This window comes from Aythya ferina, assembly GCF_964211825.1.
Source record: "Aythya ferina genome assembly, chromosome: 10".
NCBI classification, from domain to species: Eukaryota; Metazoa; Chordata; class Aves; order Anseriformes; family Anatidae; genus Aythya; species Aythya ferina.
In genome coordinates, this window is record NC_140306.1 from 16,999,259 (window position 1) to 17,019,715 (window position 20,457).

The 20,457-nt window shown below is 36.7% G+C and overlaps 1 long non-coding RNA gene across 1 annotated transcript in view; it reads right to left on the reverse strand.

Annotated features, from left to right (window-relative positions):
- Positions 1-20,335, reverse strand: part of LOC311442401 — a 39,408-nt gene extending 19,073 nt beyond the window's left edge. Inside the window, exons 1-4 of the long non-coding RNA XR_014696627.1 lie at positions 20,213-20,335; positions 15,533-15,601; positions 13,922-13,990; positions 12,314-12,403 (exon numbers count right to left, since the gene is read on the reverse strand). This is a non-coding gene — a long non-coding RNA (uncharacterized lncRNA). The remainder of the gene's footprint in view (positions 1-12,313; positions 12,404-13,921; positions 13,991-15,532; positions 15,602-20,212) is intronic.
- Between the last annotated feature and the right edge of the window lie 122 nt (positions 20,336-20,457).

Below are 20,457 nucleotides of genomic sequence, written 5' to 3' on the forward strand. Positions count from 1 at the left end.
AGGCCTTTGATTTTGTCAAATTTGGCACTCTGTCATATGACAGAGGCAATGATACAAGTAGAGTTGATCTTGTCATCGTACAGAAACACACACCAGAAGACTTCAAAGCATCTTTTGACCTTACTTTCCACAATGATGATTTACAATACTCATAAAAATATTTAATGGACATCAACACAAAATAATCTCTGTGTTCTGTGACACAGTAACACAGATTTATTTATTTATTAAAAAAAAAAAGTGTAATTGTTGAGCATACCTCCTGGAAACAGAGGCTGAAAAGAAAGAGGAAGCAGGACCAGCTCATTGGCATCTCACTAGCTCTAAACAAATTGTTTGCTCTCTGGGAGGCAAACATTTCCTTTCACCTGTCTGGACAATGTTAGTCGCAGTGTTAAATTATTTTGTGGCTTGCAACCGTTGTCTACATATACATGTAAATAATATTTTGTGCAATCATAGAGAAAACTCAGTAGTGCTGGCCACTTTGCACTCTCTCCATAGCTGTCCCACCTATAAATAGCTATTCAGTTAGAGCAAGCCCTGAACCTGCCAAGCAAGAGATTAAGTCAAAAAGTCATTGACCAAAAGGCACCTTCCACAGGATTAATTATCTGATGCTTCCTCTAATTAGGTAGGCAAGATGACCACTGTGCAATCCTACAATCAAATCAGCAACACAAGTTTCCTGTATTTGATGAAGTTCCATCTCTTGCAGTATTGGTGCTAACACTCAGATTGGTTTACAACAAGGATTTAGAGGATATTTTTTGTTTCCTTTGAAAACAAGGATAAGAAATGATAGAATAATAAAGGGATACAATAAAACTCTTTTTTTTTTCTTTCATATTTACCGTGGACTTGGTATTTTATTTCTCTGAAATTATTTTCTCTTATTTGTATGTAGTGGAAGACCGTGTTCAAATCATTCCCTTGTTCAAAATTTGAGATGCTCTATTAAAGGGAAACAGTGTTACAACAGCAGACTGGGAGTTAGGACAGGCATGTGTTGTCAAAGAAAGCAAGCAAAGAGGCTTTGACTAAGCAGTTTGGTAGAAGGACATGGTAGAAAGTTGGTAGAAGTACCTAGACTTCTTAACGGTGTTTATGAGGGGGAGGGCAGAGATGCTACAGCTTCATTAAATTCCTTGAAAAGTTGCTCCCAAATTGTCAACTGATCTGTGCACCCAAAATTAGCTGAAAATGACCAATCTGATATATTTTGAATGTGAAGCCTTCAGTATTCAACCAAGACCTCAAGTAAGCTGTTGTCACAATCACTGGACAAGTTCCAAATCAACAGCAGTTGTGAAGTAACTCAGAGGTGGTGGGTTCAACTTTCACTGAACAAAGTTCCTACAAAATACAGGGATAACAGCCAAACTGTTTCTATGCAAGTCCTCATTGGGATTACCACTTAAATTCTTCCTGATCAGTTGTATGATGTATGTTAGAAATTACTGCCTTCCACAGATATTATTTTTATCTTTATTGTGTAAATTTTTCAAACAAGTAATTTGTTCCTACAAGTTTTATGTAATCTCAGTCAGATGCTAGAGAGCATTAACAAAGAACTATTAGTCTTGGGAAAAATTACAAATCCTTCCCATCTAGAATCAGGATTTTTCTTTAATTCTAACACAACAATTATTAACAAATTATATGACTAATTTAATTGCATTGTAAGGGATTCACCTGTGGCACTTCTTGTTTCTAACCCAAAGTTTTAAATATTTTCTGGTGATGAGCACTGTGACTGTATTAGCAAAGCAAAACAAACTACTAAGGCTCTCAGCTATGAAGCAGAAGAATAAACAACACATTGTAGAAGATGAATACAAATGGATAAAACTTTTCAAGGGTCATCTATATTTCCACTGAAAGGCCTACTGTCTACTTGAATCCCTCTTACACTTACTAAAGACACTTTTTACCACTTACAACTATTTATTATTTATATAGATTTTATAGCCAGGCCAACATCTTTTTTTGAAGCAAACTATTAAAAACAGTGCAGCAGGATGAATTCTACAGACTCCACAGCCCTGCATAAAAAGGGTCAAAACACTTCAACAGTTTTTAGAATACAATGCATTTGTCAGTGTACTACTTTTTGCCTCTCAAGCAGGATCCAAGCTGTTTCCCACAGATTCTCCTGGGTGGCCTAATTGCTTTTCTTTCCTTCATAAAGCAGAAAACAAAGTCAGTCTAACCATCAAATCTGATTAGTGATGAAAACAATTTCCAGATATAGTCAAGATATATTGATGCTACCTATTCCTTCTTATACAATCCTAAAATTAGATTATTTATTCTAATGGAAAGTGTCTAAAATCATTTTGAGAAATAGATTTATGTCCGTAGCAAAAGGATCTGTCAGAAATTTTCTACCCAGCAATTGCATCACACATTTCAAGAATCTATGTAAGAACCAGTTAGGACATCAAATGAATCCTGATTTTAGTATCACCTTCACTCATACCAAACAGAACTGAACGCACATTGTTCAGAATATGAACCACGTGGTATCTCATCATTCATCAACCTTCATCCCTGAAAAGCTTTAGGGACAACTAAGAGGGGCTTACTTACTGACCTTAACAGAATATTACCAAAGAAAAAACTTCTAGAAGAAATACTGAAGTTTTTTCTAAAACCAAATCTTAAAATGATTCATGTTCTCTCTAAGACAAGACTGCTTCAAAAACAAATGGAAAATCCCTCCCCTCGGAAATTCAGAAATAACCTTCATTAAGTTCTGTAAGAATAGCTGAAACTCATGCTTTTATTTGAGGTAATTTAATACTAATACGAAGGGGTTTGAAATTTTATTAATTTTTTTTTTTCAGAACACTTACACACAGCTTTACAGACTACACACAAACTACAAGTGCAAATATTTTTCAGCTACATAGCTATGCTCCCCAGAACACAGATGTAGTTCATACCAGCCTACAACTAAGGTTTCTTGAAATGTTTTTAGCACAATCACCATCCTTAGAAATTATTAAGGATAAAACATTTCAAAAGCCTTGCCTATGGGAGCGCCATAGCGATTTGTTCTTTCCTCTCACTTCTGAGCATTGCTAAACCATCAGTGTGAGCTCACAATCTCATTTATTCCTCTGTCACAAATAGCATAATGGAAAATTAAATGACATTTTGTTCTGGCTACCGGGCTTCCTCCTATTGCTTCTTCAGGACCAAGTTAATAATTAGGAAAAAATGAATTTATGTGGGAGTGTAGATATGCAAGATCCATCTCAAAGAACAGCAGCTGAAGAGATGTAGCCTTCATTTCTTTCACAAGTAGCCTCTTCATATTTGAGTTTGGTTGTTCAACTACTGTAAAATTCTAATCAGAAAGTGAGTACTAGTCCACAAACCAAGTATTAGAACAGGCTAGGGGACTGCTACAGTCCCATACTACGCCACTAGCTCCACCCTGTAATTCAAATATCTAAAAAAGCATATCACAAGGTGCTAAAAGAGTTATAAAAAATAGAAGTCACAATCTCCAAAACCTTCCAAAAAGAAACATGACTCTAACAAGTAGATACTACATAATATTTTGCCCAGTTATTCAAGCTCAAAAAGTTTTCTCGTGAGTCTTTCTAACATGGACTTCAAAGGTGCTCAGAAACATGTACCATGTTTCTTCTTTACATCTCAAAATAAGAAAGGTCGGATGTCTCCCAACTCAAAGTAGAGGCAAAAACAAAAATGTGTGTGTGTCACAAACTAAACAGCTTCAGGATTTAATCACTGAACTTCTCACAGAGTAAGAGTTTGATCTGACATCATTCAGAGTGCTTCTTTTCAATATGTCTTAGTGCAGCTCAGCTATTGCATCGCTTTGCATAAGCAAACATATTCAGAGTGGTATTTTATTTTATCTTCCTCACAGAAAGCGTTGGCTTTGTTAGGAAGACTTTAATTTGAGCAGCCATAAAGTTGTCCTGGCTGTAATGGGAAAAACGTGAACAGAAAATGTTTGCTAAAACACTGACAGAAGAAAATACCTGCCAGCCTGGGAACATGGAGCATCCTTAAGCAGCACAGCTGGCCCCTTTGAAGTACAACTGGATACCTAACAACCAGAGATATCCTGAGGATATCATCAAGAAGGGCAAAACCAAGGAACTGTAACAGCAGCTTATCATCTGAAAAGGTGAAAATAGCCTGGAAAAGGAAAATTTTGAGAGAATAGGAAACATCATTGTCTCCTTGTTGTCTAAGGCAAAACAGAAATTAGCAGTATCTATCGGCTGCTCTAAGACGTAATGTCCTATGTCCTCTTATGTCTCTTAGAAGAATGACTGCTTTTCTATCAAAAAATGGAGCCAGCCTCTGAGAGCTTCCTGTGCTGCATGAACTCCTTTTCATACAGAATCTCCTAAACAAATTGAACCTTCGCTGGGGATACCTGGCTAACTCCAAACTCCATTACATGGATCATCTTCAAGGTGAGGCTTTGGTCATTATTTCTTTGGGCTCACTCCAGGGACCACTTCTGGTGGTTGTTTTCTTTTGATATACATGTAGGTTTTCTTAATTTGAACATTTTTAGGTCATTTTGATCCCCCACTTCTGGCATCTGTTTGATGCACTTGGTACAGGCAATCTTATGAAATACATGCATGTGCACACACACACATATATTAACTGTAACAATTATAATCTTGATAAGAATGAACTATCATAACTATATTCACTGTTATACATTTGTAATCCGTAAGTACACTGCCATAGTACAAGTCCATTGACCCTATAATATTAATCCTCATTTGTTGCTATATACTGATTCTGATTTTTGCTACCCCTAATTGCCTTTGTACTACCTCTAATTGCTGCTGCTATTAATTAGTGCTCTTTCCTCAATATATACTACATATATGCATATATAAGTGTGTGTATATATACAAATATATGTACGTATTTTCTTCCTAGTAATATCTGCAATAGCTTGTAATTTGCATACATTCTTGCCTTTTTAATCATAATATATTTTCCAGTGGTGTTTTGTGGTAGTTTCTAATAAACAGATATTTTAGATTATAAAACCTCCATATCCTTGTAAATTATGGAATCCTACAACCCCACTGTAGTGACCTCTATAGACCTGCAGGCCAGGTAACATTTTAGATCATGACAAACATCTTGGCTTTAACCTTGATTCTTTGTGCTGACAGATTTCCCACTCCCACTTTTCTGCTGAAAACATCCATCAGCACTTTCAAAGAAACAAATATAAATGCAGAATTGGAGTTATTCTGGTAAGTCCAGTCAAATTTGAGTTGAGGATTTTAGAGGATTTGAGGTTGGGTCAAGCTACATTTTTAGAATGTTTTTCAAATCAAAATTCCCATCAATTTGAAAGCATATTCAATATTTTCTGTGTTAAAAGAACAAGGATATCCTCCCTTTCCACCTCTGAAGTATAAAAGCTGGAAATATAGAAAGCCATTTACAAGAAAACCATCCTGATTTTAGCTGTGTTGTCTGGATCAAATATCTTCAAGGCTTAAATTACAGAAAACATATTGCTAACAGGAAAAAATATAAATCCTAGTACTATAAGACCAGTCATGCTTACACTCTTTCATTAGGAAAAGAGGGCTACATTCAGGCTCAGAATAATATTCACACAGCTTTTCAGATAAATTAAGACAAACTAATGTTTCAGTTCTTGCAAATGAAGCAATTTCAGTACATTTGCTACTTTGAAATTGAACTACCATACAAACCACAAATCTTAATAGCCATTAGCTACTGTGAAGCTCATTAAAATATCAGATACATGCTGCATGGCCACGTAGTTTTTCCCCAACATCTACTAATTTTAATGAAAAATTGTTCTTCATGATACAGATTTGTAGGTGAAGCAGTTCTCTACTCCATCTCAGAACATTTCTACATCTAACGTTCACATCATTAAAAAGACAACAGTCAAACTAGTGACCAGTTACCAAAATACACTCGTGCTGGAGGTTCTCCATCTAGTGGCTAATTTCACTAGATTTTGATTTTCACTCAATTACATCAGTGCAACACCAATTAAAACATTAAAATCTGTTCATCATTATTGAATATTAGAAAGACTACAGTGTACCAATAGGTAGTCTACTGAAATATTCCCTTTAAAGGCATTGACAGGATGAGATGATACCTAGTCCTAGCACATAAAACCAATATTTTTGTTCAGAAAATGAAGTGTGCAATTTGACACTATCCTCAGTCTACAGTTCTCTTTCTCTCTTCCTTAATCTGCTTTTTTTAATAAATAAATAAATAAATAAAGCAGTATAATTTGAGATTCCAAATATATTTATGCATGAGTGATACAGAATTACTCTTAAAAACTGGTAGAATCAACTGGAAGTCACTCTATTCACCCTATTTCTACATCATTTATCTGAAGGTTGAATTCCAGGAAAAAACAGAAATCTGTTCTTTGACATCAAAGCTAAGACCCTTACTCTTTAATAGGGTCAATAATAAAAACAAATTAGGATTATTAACACAGCTCATACTTGTTTTTAAATGTAGAGAAAATGCACAAGTTTGAATTAGAAATAGCTTTCAGTCATGGCACTAGCTAGGCACAGACTTGGAGCCAACAGCCAAGCATTTCTTATTCAATTCTTTCTTGATCAAGGAAATAGGATTTATGTCCTATTTACTTTACAAAAGAAGAACAATAATGTGTACCAATGTTTCCTTCTAAGATCCACACTGACACACCTACACTATCTGAAGCCAAAAAGATGTTAACATTGTACGATATTTATAGTTCCAACACCGGTGGGAAAGAGTCTTAAGAGATGAAACTATATCTGGGAGTGAGGATTGCTATCAAAATTTCAAGGGCAAGACATTAATGTCCAACTTTCAGTTAAAAATTAGGTTTAAAGCTATGTTAAAGTCTCATTTGAGTATTTGAGCTTTTTTTTTTTTTTCCACTTGGATGATAAAGAAACAAATGAAAACCTACTCTTCATAAAATCATGTAAAATTATAGCACTTTCCATGAAATACAGTAATAAAGAAGTAACAATGACAGATGGAATCAACCTTTTTTCACACAAAATGAGAAGACCTCTCCATAGTGTGATTACAGAAGGGTTATGATGTGAAACAGGACTTACAGCCTCGTTGTATCTGATTGAGTCTCCTGTAGTCTTAAGCCCAGCTGTGCAGACCCACATAGACCCATATTTCATACAGAAATATTTTCAACATAAAAAAAAAAAAAAAAAAGATTACACAAAAAATAATCAGAAATACATATTACATTCCCTTTTCTTTATTCCTTTCCAAATGGCAGGGAAATACTTATCAAACACTTTTGAAGCGATGTAAAGAAAAGTATGGATAGCAAAAAATGTACAAAAAACCTTATTAGACCTATTCTGAATGATCAAATTTATAAGACTTTTTTCGCGATGAGAAGTTACATAGAGTGACAATGAGGCATCAAAGAGTAAACATAGACATAGCAGCTCAGTTTCTGCTTTTTATATTAGAACTATAAGGTAATTTTCTTTTTTTTCTTTTTTTTAATAACCTTGTGCTCCAATATTGCAGTTAAACCTATATTAATATGGGGAAGAACACCATCCTTCAAAAATATAGACCAAGATTCAGCTAAAAATGTAATACTTAGTCTAGATAGCACAACAGAAATGTTGACTAATGAATCCCGTTTGCATCTCTGTGGGGCAAGTATAGAATTATTGCTATTCCACACTTTAATGGACATTCAGCACTATCACATCTACTTTTAAACTATTTGGGTCTATTCTTCAGGTTACTAATATTCTGTGCAGGCTGATACGATAAACTGATGCAAAAGGTGGAGGGGGAGAGGGGGAAGAATGAGAAAAAAAACTTAAGACCCATGATTTTTAAAATCCAATAATCATAAAAAAACATTCCTCTGACTTTCTGAAAGAAAAGATGAGCACATCTAGAAGAACTACCTTAAACGCTGTTCTACTCACCAAAATGAAGCCTCAGGCAAGCAAGAACACCCTATCAGCATTTTCCAAATACCACGCAGCACAATCCAGTTAGTTACATGCTGTTCCTTAAGTTTCTCTAAAAAATACAGGAATCTTTGAAACAAGCTTTGAAGCTTAATCTATTATTACCCATCTGTTATGAAAAGCTGTATTTTTCTCAGCATTCTATGACATAAAATCATTCCACAAAGTATATGCAATTTACATCTCTGCAAAAGCACTGTGAAATATGTGCTACAATTACTATACATTTTCATAGATTACATACATCTGTGTGAAAAGGGGGCAAAAGTTAAAATACAATTAGAGAACTATAATCAAGAGCATGAAAAATAAGTGAGATAAGTTAGCAAAGGCAAATTAAGTTAAAATTTCTGTACAATGTATTAAGTTTACTTATTTGCTATCACAAATTCATACATATAGTAGTTGCTTCTTTTTCTTCATAAAGAACTTAGAAATTTAACTAAGAGCAATAGGATGTGATTGGAAAAAATGGAAGAGTGACTACCTCACTGATTAAATTGTATTTAGAAATCCAAGTGTGATTAAACTGTAACATCACACACATGCAAAGCCAAACATAGAAGGAAACACCAACTTAACATTACATGCTAAATAGAACATTTACTAATATACACCTTCACTGATTCTTGTTCATCAGTGCTGTAAGAATTACACTTTGCAACTTCACATTGTGTTTTTCAACATTAATAAAATGACTATCACAAGTTATTGTGCTGTGTAAAGGTCAGAATAACCTTCCATTGGTATCAGTAAAGCTTATCCAGACACTAAGATAAGAAACTGTGAGTACAGTTAAGGACCACCATTGCGAGAATCATAGCAAAGCAAAACCAAAAACAAGCAAAAGACATCTCCTAAGTCTTCACTATACTGCTCCCCTTTAAAGGAAACATTAGCCTAAATATTGCTGTTACAGATCCCCCATGTATTCCAGTGGCTACCCTCTATCCCTGTTCTAGATGGCCTTTTAATGCATATGAAATCCGAGACAGCTTTCCCTTAGTAGGTACCACATCCTTGCTATGAAGGTAGCAATTTTGTACCTGTTAGCCAGTGAATTAAACATAGTCCCTTCCTGAATCTATATGCAGAAACTCTCAAGCTTTAAATACAGACAGTACAGAAAGTTAACATCTAAAGTGTACCTAACTCACTGTCTAGTGCAATTTTTTGCATGAAACAGAGTCCAGGCACCACTGCCACTTGATGCCCCTTGGCATCACTCTACAGGATGATGTTATACCTGTCCCTCCATTACTTTTGATAGCAGAACCATAACCTTATCACATCAGCTATATTAAACTGGGGAAGCATATAGAAGTGGGTAATAGGAGAGTGACTCCTCAACATTTACAAGTAAAGTGCTCTCAGAAATGTATTTCAGGCCACTATGCTCAAGCACCCCCCGAAGCAAGTCTCTGAGGCTTTGTGATCTGGCAATATTACACAGGAAATACCACCAGCCAGGTTCCCACCTACTGAAAACACCCTAGACCAGCATGCTGCACATTATCGACAAGTGAGCTTTCCTATCAGGGTCATATAATTAACTACATGTTTATTTCTGACATATATATGTCATATATATGAATATATATATATATATATTTAGAAATATGTATTAGTACAACATTACAAGCTGAACTTCCGGTAGTGAGGACTCTGGAAATGTTCAACATGACAGCCTTTTCAGAAACTTCTTCCTGAAGAAAAGTGGGAGTAGGGAGGAAGCAACTGCATGGTTCTTTTCCTCCTTAACCTGTCAACAAAATTAAATTCAGCTCCCACCTCCTCCAAGCCCTTTCAGGAACTAAAATCATTTCCTTTGCTATTACTACTGGGACCCTGCCAATGGAAACCAACTGGATTTTCCCCTCTCCTACCTTTCTTCAGTACAGGGAGAGGCAAAAAGTGAGTTGTATTCCCTTATCTTGAAAATAAGAGTCTTCCTTTTTCCTCAGCAAAGCAGTTACTAAACCTCAATAACTTCCTTAAACATTTTAAGCCCATTTATTTTTTTCCTTTTCAGAAGTTCTTTCTCAAGCTTGGAAGTTCTCCCAGATTGTTTTTGTTTCCAGTGTGTAAAATATTCTCTACTATCACTAAGAAAGAGTTATATCAATTAAAAAATGAACAAACAAACAAACAAACAAAAACCACAAGCACTAGATGGTGGCCTATGAGCACTTTCATATGATCTTATTGGTGGCTTAACAGCAAGAAGGAGTTGCTTCACACATGGAAAAGCAGTTATGTATCTTCATCTGTGGAATAATCCTCAACTTTCAGCTTAAAAATATTTTAAAATCCTCTGATGGGATGTTGGACTATTGACAGTTTCACAAGTAGTCCTGAAAATAACTCTACTTATAATATTAGAATATAGCAAAGTCCTTACAATAGGTAGGTTATACTGATCCACAGGGGATCATCAAGTACTGCTAAAATTCATGGATGATTACCTACTTTTTAAATAAAAGCTACAGTACTGAGAGAAGAATATAGATAATATTTATGCCAATGTAAAAGCAACTTTCAGCTGATGTGCATCAGAAATAAAGAAATACAATGGGAAGGAGCGCTAGGAAGACAAGCACAGCATTTCTGGAAACAGGTTTCATGCAGAGCCAACAGCTCAAAGCTCAAAAGCAGAGCTACAAATTACTTCCTGCCAATGTGCTGAAACAGTTCTTAGCAGAAGCATTTTTAAGACCAATCAATTCATATGGATGACTGAACACCAGCAAGTACAAAGAAAAAGTCATTTATGTTCTCTGAAACTACAAAAAGATAGAAATGAAACAGTCACAACCAAAAAAAAAATAGAATGTGAATGTGTGTATGTACACCTACATATATATGTATGGAAAAATGGAAATACTTTAATTGGAAATTATAATCTGAAATTGTATTAGAAAAGTGTATTATGTTTGATTTATTTGTCATTAATTATAGATACGATCTTTTAGTTTTGGATGGTATTCCTTAACAACAGAGAAGATGAAGAATCTGGAAATATGATTATTTTATTTTGCACCAGAGATTCAGTACCTATATTTTATATCCCTAAGCATTCTATGCAGCAAAGTTTAGAATGAGTTGAAAGTAACCAAAGACAAAGTAATGACAATAAAATTTTGGTCAGTCTTCCAAAACTGGCTTGCCTTGTGACTCACTCAATCACGTCAACAGACCATCATGATAGGCAAGTTACCCCCAAATAACACAAAGCTTTAAAACACCATTTGAAATAGTGAGCTCATGGTGAAAGTATGTTTTTGAGTGCCATATCTGAATACTTACACAATCAACTGCATAAACAAATGTCTTTCTCCTTCTCTCCAACTGATTTAAATTAACTAACACTGCTTTCCAAGGTAAATGAGAGTTATTGCCTCCTCACCAGGAAAAATATCTGCCTTGACAGCAAGTTACTTGAGCGAAAAAATTATGGATATCAAGATTTCTTTACAGGTTTATAAAGTTATGATCTTTGCTGACAACCATTCAGCATTTTAGCAGAAAATTATTTTGCGCCAAGCATTCACTGAGTCCAACTTAATATAATTTTTTTCCAGCTGAAGTGCAGGGACTTTGGCTTATCTTAGTCTTTCAAAGAAAATTTATTAAGTGCTCACATTGCAACATTTTGAACTCAACATGGATAATGGGTTCAGTTTCCAAATGCCACGTTATTACTACAGTAGTTTTGCTTCTACTTAAAACTGACTCCAACTCTTCTCAGATGAATGTGATGAAGACAAACTATAAGAAAAGGCTGTGACACTCTCTGAATTAGGCTAACATAATTTGAGTACTACTTCATTCCAAAAGCAAAAATCCAGCTCTTCATAGTTAAACGTAATAGACTTAATACACATTTTAAAAATAATTTGAAATGACACTCCCTTAGCCTTACAGTAAGATGTGCAAGTCCAGTTAAATATATACACTGTCATAATATGTTTATCCAATGGCATTTAAAAAAAAATAATCAAACTAAAATATTTCCAGGCAACTTACGTCATTCTTTTTTTTTTTTTTTTTTTTTCCCCTCCAATATGACCCCTTAACACAGTAACTAAATAGCCTTCCTAGAAAGCATCGTAACATTTTTTGATGTCTTGCATCGTCATTTCTTTTGTTAAGGGCCTGAACATTTGGTTTCTTCTGAAAATTCTCACTGGGAGAGTAGTGCAACACAGGTGGTGGAATCTCTCCGTGCATACTTTGAAGACTTGTCTAACAAAGCTGTGACTCACCAGCCCCAGGACCAGCATTAGCTTCACTCTGTTGAGGAGGCTAGACTGTTCCTTCCACTGCACACTTCTACGAATCTCCTTCCACCCCAACTGTACAGAGCACAGAAAGAAGAAAGAAGATGTCACATCTGATTCTGACTTACAAAGCTGCTATTGAGAGACAAGGGTGTAGTATCTCAGTTCAGTCAATCTCTGCTATCCACTGGGAGATGGATGCAGGCGTATAGGGTATGAGTAGACTTTTCTGCCTCTAATAGGCTTTGGATGCCTGCAAGTGTTCATGCTGTATGATTACACAGAACCTTGAGGTCTTTCCCTATTCCAGACCACAGGGACATTTAAACATCAATGTTCCCTTTCATCCTTTTTTTTTTTTTTTTCCCCTCCTGGTGATGGCTGACATGTATTCAGCCCTTGTGACATAACACAGTCCTTTCTGGAACTAGAAGTCTGTTACTTTCCCAGATTGTTTTATCTTTACTGCTTAGTTTCTCTAACAAATTTGTCTTATCCAGTTCCAGAAAAAAATCATTCATAGTAAGCACAAAGAAAAACTGAGCATATTTACAGATTTATAGAATCACTTAGGTTGGAAAAGACCTCCAAGATCATCAGATCCAACTATTAACATGCCACTGCCAGGTCTACCACTAAACCATGTCCCCAAGCACCAACCACATCTACACGTCTTTTGAATACCTCCAGTGAAGAAATTTCTCCTAATATCCAACCTAAACCTCCTGTGGTGCAACTTGAGGTAATTTCCTCTTATCCTATCACTTGTTCCTTCGGAGAAGAGACTGAGCCCCACTTTCCTACAACCTCCTTTGAGGTAGCTGGAGGGAGCACTGAAGTGCCTCCTGAACCTCTACTGTAGGCTACAAAAACCCAGCTCCCTCAGCTGCTCCTCATGAGATTTGTTCTTGAGACCTTTCATCAGCTTTGCTGCCCTTCTTTGGACACAAACTTTGTTATAAAACAGAACTAATTTCTCCCCTGTTACAAGAAGAGCCTGTCAAAGATAGTGAATTTACAAGACAAAAAAAAAAAAAAAAAAAAAAAGGGCAATTTCACAGTGATAGCTGCCAAGTTCTCAAGTGTTTTATGAAGAAGACTATTTTGAGAGTTCCAGGGAAATTTGTCTGCACCACAGAGCTTGAAGATTGTTAGTATCATTACTAAGCCTTACTTTTTAAAATGTGTTTATTTTATTTTTAGGAACTTGAAGCTATCTTTCTGCTCCATAGCTGAAATATGCTGACCACCCATATGGGCAAGTAGGATAATGACCTATATTTAAACAGAAAATTTCCCAGGTGTACCTAGCATAAGACATCTACATTTGCACCCAAAAGTCTGTTTCTCAGAACCTAGCACTCTAATGCTGCCCAAAAATTAATCTTTATTTTAGCTTGATTAGCCAAGAGAACAGTCTCAGTTCTAGCTCTGCTTCCTGTTTTGTTACCTAGTTACCCAAGGCTACAGCCGCAACTGCACCATTAGCGTTAGGTCAGAAGTTGGACTCAATGATCTTGAGGTCTCTTCCAACCTAGAAATTCTGTGTCTGTATCTGTGTCTGTATCTGTGTCTGTGTAATTCAAAACTCACGCCATAGACATAATGATAAATAGTCCTTCACGTGTCACTCCATCCAGTATTGCAAAACTAGAGTGATTCCTACGAGGCAAAAGGCAGGATGTTATTCTTGCATAAGGGTAAGCTAGAATATACATTATGCCTATATACAACTGGCCACGTAGGTGGCAACAACTACAAAAAAAGCCTTATAATAAATGCTCTACATTTATATAGCACTTTCATTCTTCCACTGATACCAAATCAGCCTACTACAGATAAGAGTAACACTTAACAGATGAAGAATCTGGGAAATAGATTGGCTTGTCTAAAGTGAAAGATCAGGACAAATGGGAAAATCTGGAGTCAGAGTCTGTATCTTTTGAATCTTAACACAGAACTCTTGCTCTACCCAGTATGTTAGGCTTACTATGCCTATCTCATTCCCCCTCAGCTACGATCAACCAAGGAGAAGCACGTATGAGTGGACCCAGGGATCTTCATGGAGACACGTCTATAGCTTCAAAAATGCTACAAGTATGGCAAACTCAGATTTTTCCTGCTTCAGCTATGGCTAACAAATATATGAAATTAAACAAGCATGGGCTGTGTGCGTCTAGAATTTCTCTAAGACATTGTAAGACATATTACACATCTGCTTCTGCTGTGCAGCAGATGCTTGATTTGAATTGAGACTAGGGCTTAATTGCCCAGTCTCAGAACGACAATTCAGTATTTGTACTTTACAGGCACACTGATTCAAATTCTGGCTATTACTCACGGAGCACAACAAACTTGAAACAATGGATTCCTTTGAAGCCAAAGTTGGGCTTCATATGTCTACACGTAAAGTCCATCCACACAGACACAAAGAATGAGCAATGTGTTTTAACTACAGCTTCCATTATTTCGATCTCTGACTATTGCTCTATTTTGGGTTACAATGCACATAGTAAAATGGAGCTCTGCCTTTCAAATAGCAAGAGATGAATATTATCCCAACAAAGCAAGCGAGAACATTTCCACCCTTAAGAGAGTCATGTCTTGGTCCTTAATCACAGATGGACTGATTAACATTAGAGCTGACACAAGTCAGTAAGCAAACATTGCAAAGGGAGCACATGTCCAGCATGGTGCAGAGCTGATCTTGTTAACAACATTTTCCAAAAGCAGAAGGATGGCTGTGGGGCTAGGTGCTTGGATACGTGTAAGTAGATCCTGAGGCAGAGCCCTGGACTCAAAGTTCAACACCAAACAGAGTGACAGTTTTTACAATTTCCTTGTTCATAGTCCGTGCATACCAGCTACAGGTTGACTAAGGAAACACCTGTTCTGGATCAAAGCCAAGGGGGAAGAGCCTTCCTGTCAGGCTCATTATCAGTTCCCCAACCCACTACAAACAGACAAGGGTTTCCAAGAAAATTTCTTCACAAGATAACAAGAACTTACTGACTGGTGCCACAAACAACATACAGACAACACTTTACAGCTTCTTATATCTATAAAAAGCGAACAAACAAACAAACAAAAAAAACCTTGTAATATCTGACCAAGTTGTCTGTTTACATATAACATCCTCCATAATCATATTTTCTCATCTGGAAATGGCTTTAGTCTAGTATCTCTCCTTCAGTTTGTTGTTACCTGTGATATTTTCACTTTCTGCTTCTGCATAAGTGCATCTGCTCATCCATTACTCATGGCGTTTCAGAGCTGTAATTGCAATAGTTACAAAGGGAAACATATAAACTGATTAGAAATATGCAAGTCCTTGCTGTTGGTAACAGATAGGTGTTTGTTTCTAATTACTTGGCTTAGTTAAATGAATCTTGACAGCATTTTTTTCTTACATGCAGCTGACTCATCTTTATTAGAGTGATGCGTCTCATCAAGGATGGTCAAAACCTTCAAGATTTTGAATTCATTAAAAAACAAACAACAAAAACAAACAAACAAACAAAAAACAACACCCATGTATTCAAATTAGTCAGATTTCTGGATGTCGTCAGAGCTCTTGCATCATCAGTATATTTCTCTAGAAATCCTAGGTATGTCTCTCCCACAGAGCAGCATAAATATTTTTTAATTTCATCCATTTGTAATCCAAATCGAAGCCCAGTATAGCATATGAAACACTACTGATCTCAACTTTACTTTTAACTTTCCCCATCCATGCAATGGAGGTATGCACAAATCAATTAACAGTTTTCCATACAGTGGCGATATGTGGCACAGTTGTGAACAAAAAGCCACGGCTCCTGGCTGTTACATTTAATTTGAATAGAACACAGCGCATCTCCTCCAGATTTTTCTACCTTACTTCACAATAGTTGTTAAAGTTGGTTAACTCACCTGTCATTGAATTTCAACAATGGGTAAACTACACATTGGCTAAGTCAGAGATGAATAACTAACTTCAGCTGCATAACAGCTCCTACATTTTATTCCTTGTCTAGTAAATAGATTTTCATGAAGACATGAGTTTGCTGAAATCTAAAAGCACCATAGAACAATACCGACAGAATAGCAAGGAGTTGGCGACAAGCACTCTAAAAATTTAGACCACCCTTCCATGACAGCTTTTTAATTATTGGAATGTTGTTTGCCATTAACCAAACCACAAGAAACTTGAACAATCACTAATTACTTCCAGTAGCAATTCAGTGTAAGAGGTATTTACCAATAAAACTTTGTCTGATGTAATATCACTTGGAACATAACAGGAGAATACTTCTGAATTGTAGTAAGATCACTTGTACTGCATTTTTTCCTAAGATATGCAAAAAGGGATTGCAATAAAATAAGTAGCATCAAAAATGCAAGGGATAATAAAATGTTTGTGAAATTCTGCAGAAAGAAAAAGTTATTCCTGCAATGCAGATGGCACAGCTTCAAGATACTCCTTGGTAAGGCAGAGGATTTTCCAGAAGAATATTCAAATGTGTAGTGATACAAAACATGCTAACTTCTGAAAAAAATACACTGTAAACATTACTAGGAAGTAACAGTATTTAAGCAGATAACAGATTACTACTGTAATATTATTTGTTAAACAATTTTCTTCTGAATATATTTTATTTTACTAATGAAGATCAAATTTCTTTACAGCATCACTGTTCTCTTGCTAATGATAGAGATCTGAAATCCAAGAACAGACACACAATAGGGTCAAAACATGTGAAAAAAAGTGTTCCAGGGAGATTCATGCGGTCGCTGGCAAATGGAAAAATAGGAGAATCCCAATTTCTCCTGTAAAGCAGATTAAGTATTAAAGCACCAAATCCAAAGCCAAAAGCCAAGTATCTTCAGAAATAAGTATTTCTGGAATTAAAATAACAAGGACTGGTTTAATTTCCTTAGTACTTAATGGTGGGGGATTCCTTCTTTTTTTTTTTTTTGTCTTTTGTCTTTTTTTTTGTTCTTTTTTAACATCTATAGATATTAAAAAATAATATCTATAAAATATATAATATCTATAATATATATAAAATAATCTATTTTTTATAGATTATATTTATATAGATTTATATAGATTATTTTATATATATTATAGATATTATATATTTTATAGATATTATTTTTTAATATCTATAGATGTTAAAAAATAGATGATTTTTTTTTTAGTATCTATAGATGTTATAGATGCTACACAGTTTGAGTTTTCCCTTACTTGTGCCTGCACTTCCATCTGTAATGTCTGCCAGACCATTCTAGTCCTGTCTAACAAATTTGACCTTGTTGATAAACTTCAGTCAGCAATGAAAAATCTCACAGTTCTTACAAGCTTAGTGAAGCATAGGGGCTGGGTCTACACAGCTTTGAGTTGGCATTGTCAGTGAGGGGAAGACTGCTGAATATGGTCAGAAGTTTCTAGTCTAGGATGGTCTAAGCACAAGCATGCATTAGTAAGGGCACGCACCCATACGGACATTACTCTGTCTGCCCAGGCATTGACTGTAAGCATATAGGAGGAATGGAACGGAAAAAGGGGCTTATGCAACAAGGCTGTTTCTTCATTGTTTTTCTTATAATGGCACTGATGCTGAAGTTAAGATAAACACTTGAGTACAAGTAAGTCTTACAGTGAAGACCGTCTCCATAGGCTGTTTATACTGTCCTTACGAGTCTTCTAAGAAAAGCTTCTCACTTACATTGGAAATCATAGAACATGGGAACACAAGTGTCAGAAGCCTATAAGCTCATATTGTGGGTATTCATTTAAGTCACCTGAAAAATGTAAGCTAAAGGGGATAAAGCAGAGCACTCAAAGGGGCACATTTGAAGGGAGGATAAAGTCAAATCTAAACGTATCTGTAGAAAGAAACACAATTCATTAACATTTCATGTTAAATATAAATATGAATATGTTAATAATAATTAACATATGAATATGAATGTTGAATATAAATATGAATATATTTTCAAGGATATTTTCAAGAACCAAATTGTTTTGGTTAATTTTATTCATCTTCAGGTAAACATAGCATGTGGAACCTTAATCCAAACTTTATGAATACTCACTTCTGTCTTTGGATACCTGTGGAAATTGAAATAACCTTTCCATATTTTGAAATTCATCTCTTAATAGGCTATTTTTCAATAAGAGCAGGGAAGGGGAGGGAAGGGGAGAGGAGGGGAATCTATCACATACTACTACTTTTGAAATATATGGCATGAACAAGGAGTTGTGACGACATTTACTCATATGAGTTTACTCAAAGAGCTACAACTTCAGAAGAAATATAGAGATATGGAGCATAACACAGAGATACGCAGCATGACACAATAGAGGCACTTGCCCCAAAGTCCTCCCCTTGGGAGTTGTAGCACTTTACACTCCCAGCCGTGGCACATCACTCAACAGCATCCCAAGTCTCAGTTTTCATCTGCAGCACTACACGTAATAAGGGATAATTTATATTATTATGTCCTTTCTATAGAAATGCCACCTTCTATCTTCAACAGCACAAAGCCCCAGACATTGTAAGGGAAGCTACTAATGCACATTTCAGAACAGATACCTTTACTTGGGGGAGGAACATCACAGCAATGCTGCAGCCCTAGTTTAAGCCTCCACAGACTTTCTGGCTTTGAGTGCAGGGGAAAAAAAACAAAACAAAACAAAACAAAACAAAACAGTTTGTATAGAAGAGGTCAAGTGGAATAATCACTCAGAACCATTGCAACTGGGTGTTATAAGGAAAGTTATAAACACTACTGACTTTTGATGCTTTTCCAAAGGGACCTACATCAAGCCTATTTGGATATAATGAACATGTCAAAACAACAGCAAGGGAGACTGAACTTCGAACTGGCACAGAAGCAAAATTAAACATTATTGGAATAGATAATAGGAAGACATAGGCTGGTAGAACACAAACTGTTCTTCAAATCTATAACAAGCATGATGAGTATGAAAAGACTTCAATCTCTCGCAAAGCTGTTTTCCAGTGTAAAACCTCCCCTTAGGATTCAGCTGCTGCCTGATGCACACAAGCACACATTTGTTAAGTAATGATTTTGTCATAATTTAATGGGACAGTTTATTGAAGAGCAAAAAGATTCCTCTAGCAGCACAAGAAATCAGCTTACACTTCAGCGCTGAGAGCACTTTTGGGGCAAATGGTCTTGTCCCCCGAGGGCAGGAACATGGGTATTTCCCACTATTTTGGTGATAGGCCTGGGGGAGGGAGGGTGTGCAAAATTAACCGTACTGTGCAGCACTTCTACAGACAAGAGCATTACTAAGTGCCTAACAACGCTGTTTGCAAAAACATCAGTGCATGAATTCTTTATGACTTGCACAAGATGTAACAAAATGTTGCTTTTAAGTCCATACACAGTTTTGTGCAATTCGTTTCTAAAAAGGAAAGGGAAAGAAAAAAAAAAAAAAAAAAAAAAAGAGAGAGACAATTTTAAAGCAAAGAGTGGAAATGGGTAAGTCACTTTCTGCAAAACAAACCAACCAAACAAACAAAAAAGCTGTGTGCATGTTTAATACAAATCAGACATAGTGGACATACGGAAATCACAACCAAAAGCCAGTTCAGCTGAGGTACGAAATGATGTGTTCGACACTGGAGCCATCTCAGGTTTCAGACTGCTCCCCTAAAAGCACCGAGCCACTCGGGAGGAGACCGGTGACCCTGTGGCTAAAGCAAGCCCGGGGACGATGGCAAACCAGGATTTGAGTTCCGATGCTCCACAAACTCCTGGCGTTATCTCGGATCAAGGCACCTCTTCACCCCACGAGCAGCTTCCCCTCTGCAGACAGCAGGCCTCTCCAGCTCCGCAGATACTCGGCACACCGGGGCTGCCACCTACCCGTGAAAGTCTTCGGGACATGTCTGGCGCCCTGTCGTGACAGTACAACTGCGGCGCTCCTTCCTCGCCGGGGGACCTTCCTCGCCCAGCACCGGGAGCTGCCGCCCGCCCGTTCCCAGCCCCGGCCGCTCTGTGCCGACGGGGGGGGTCTTGGCAGCGACCCCAGGCCGCCTGCTGGGCTGGGCCGGGCCGGGCCGGGCGGGCCCGCCCCCGGGCTATTTAGTGCTCGGCACGGCCAGCCGGCT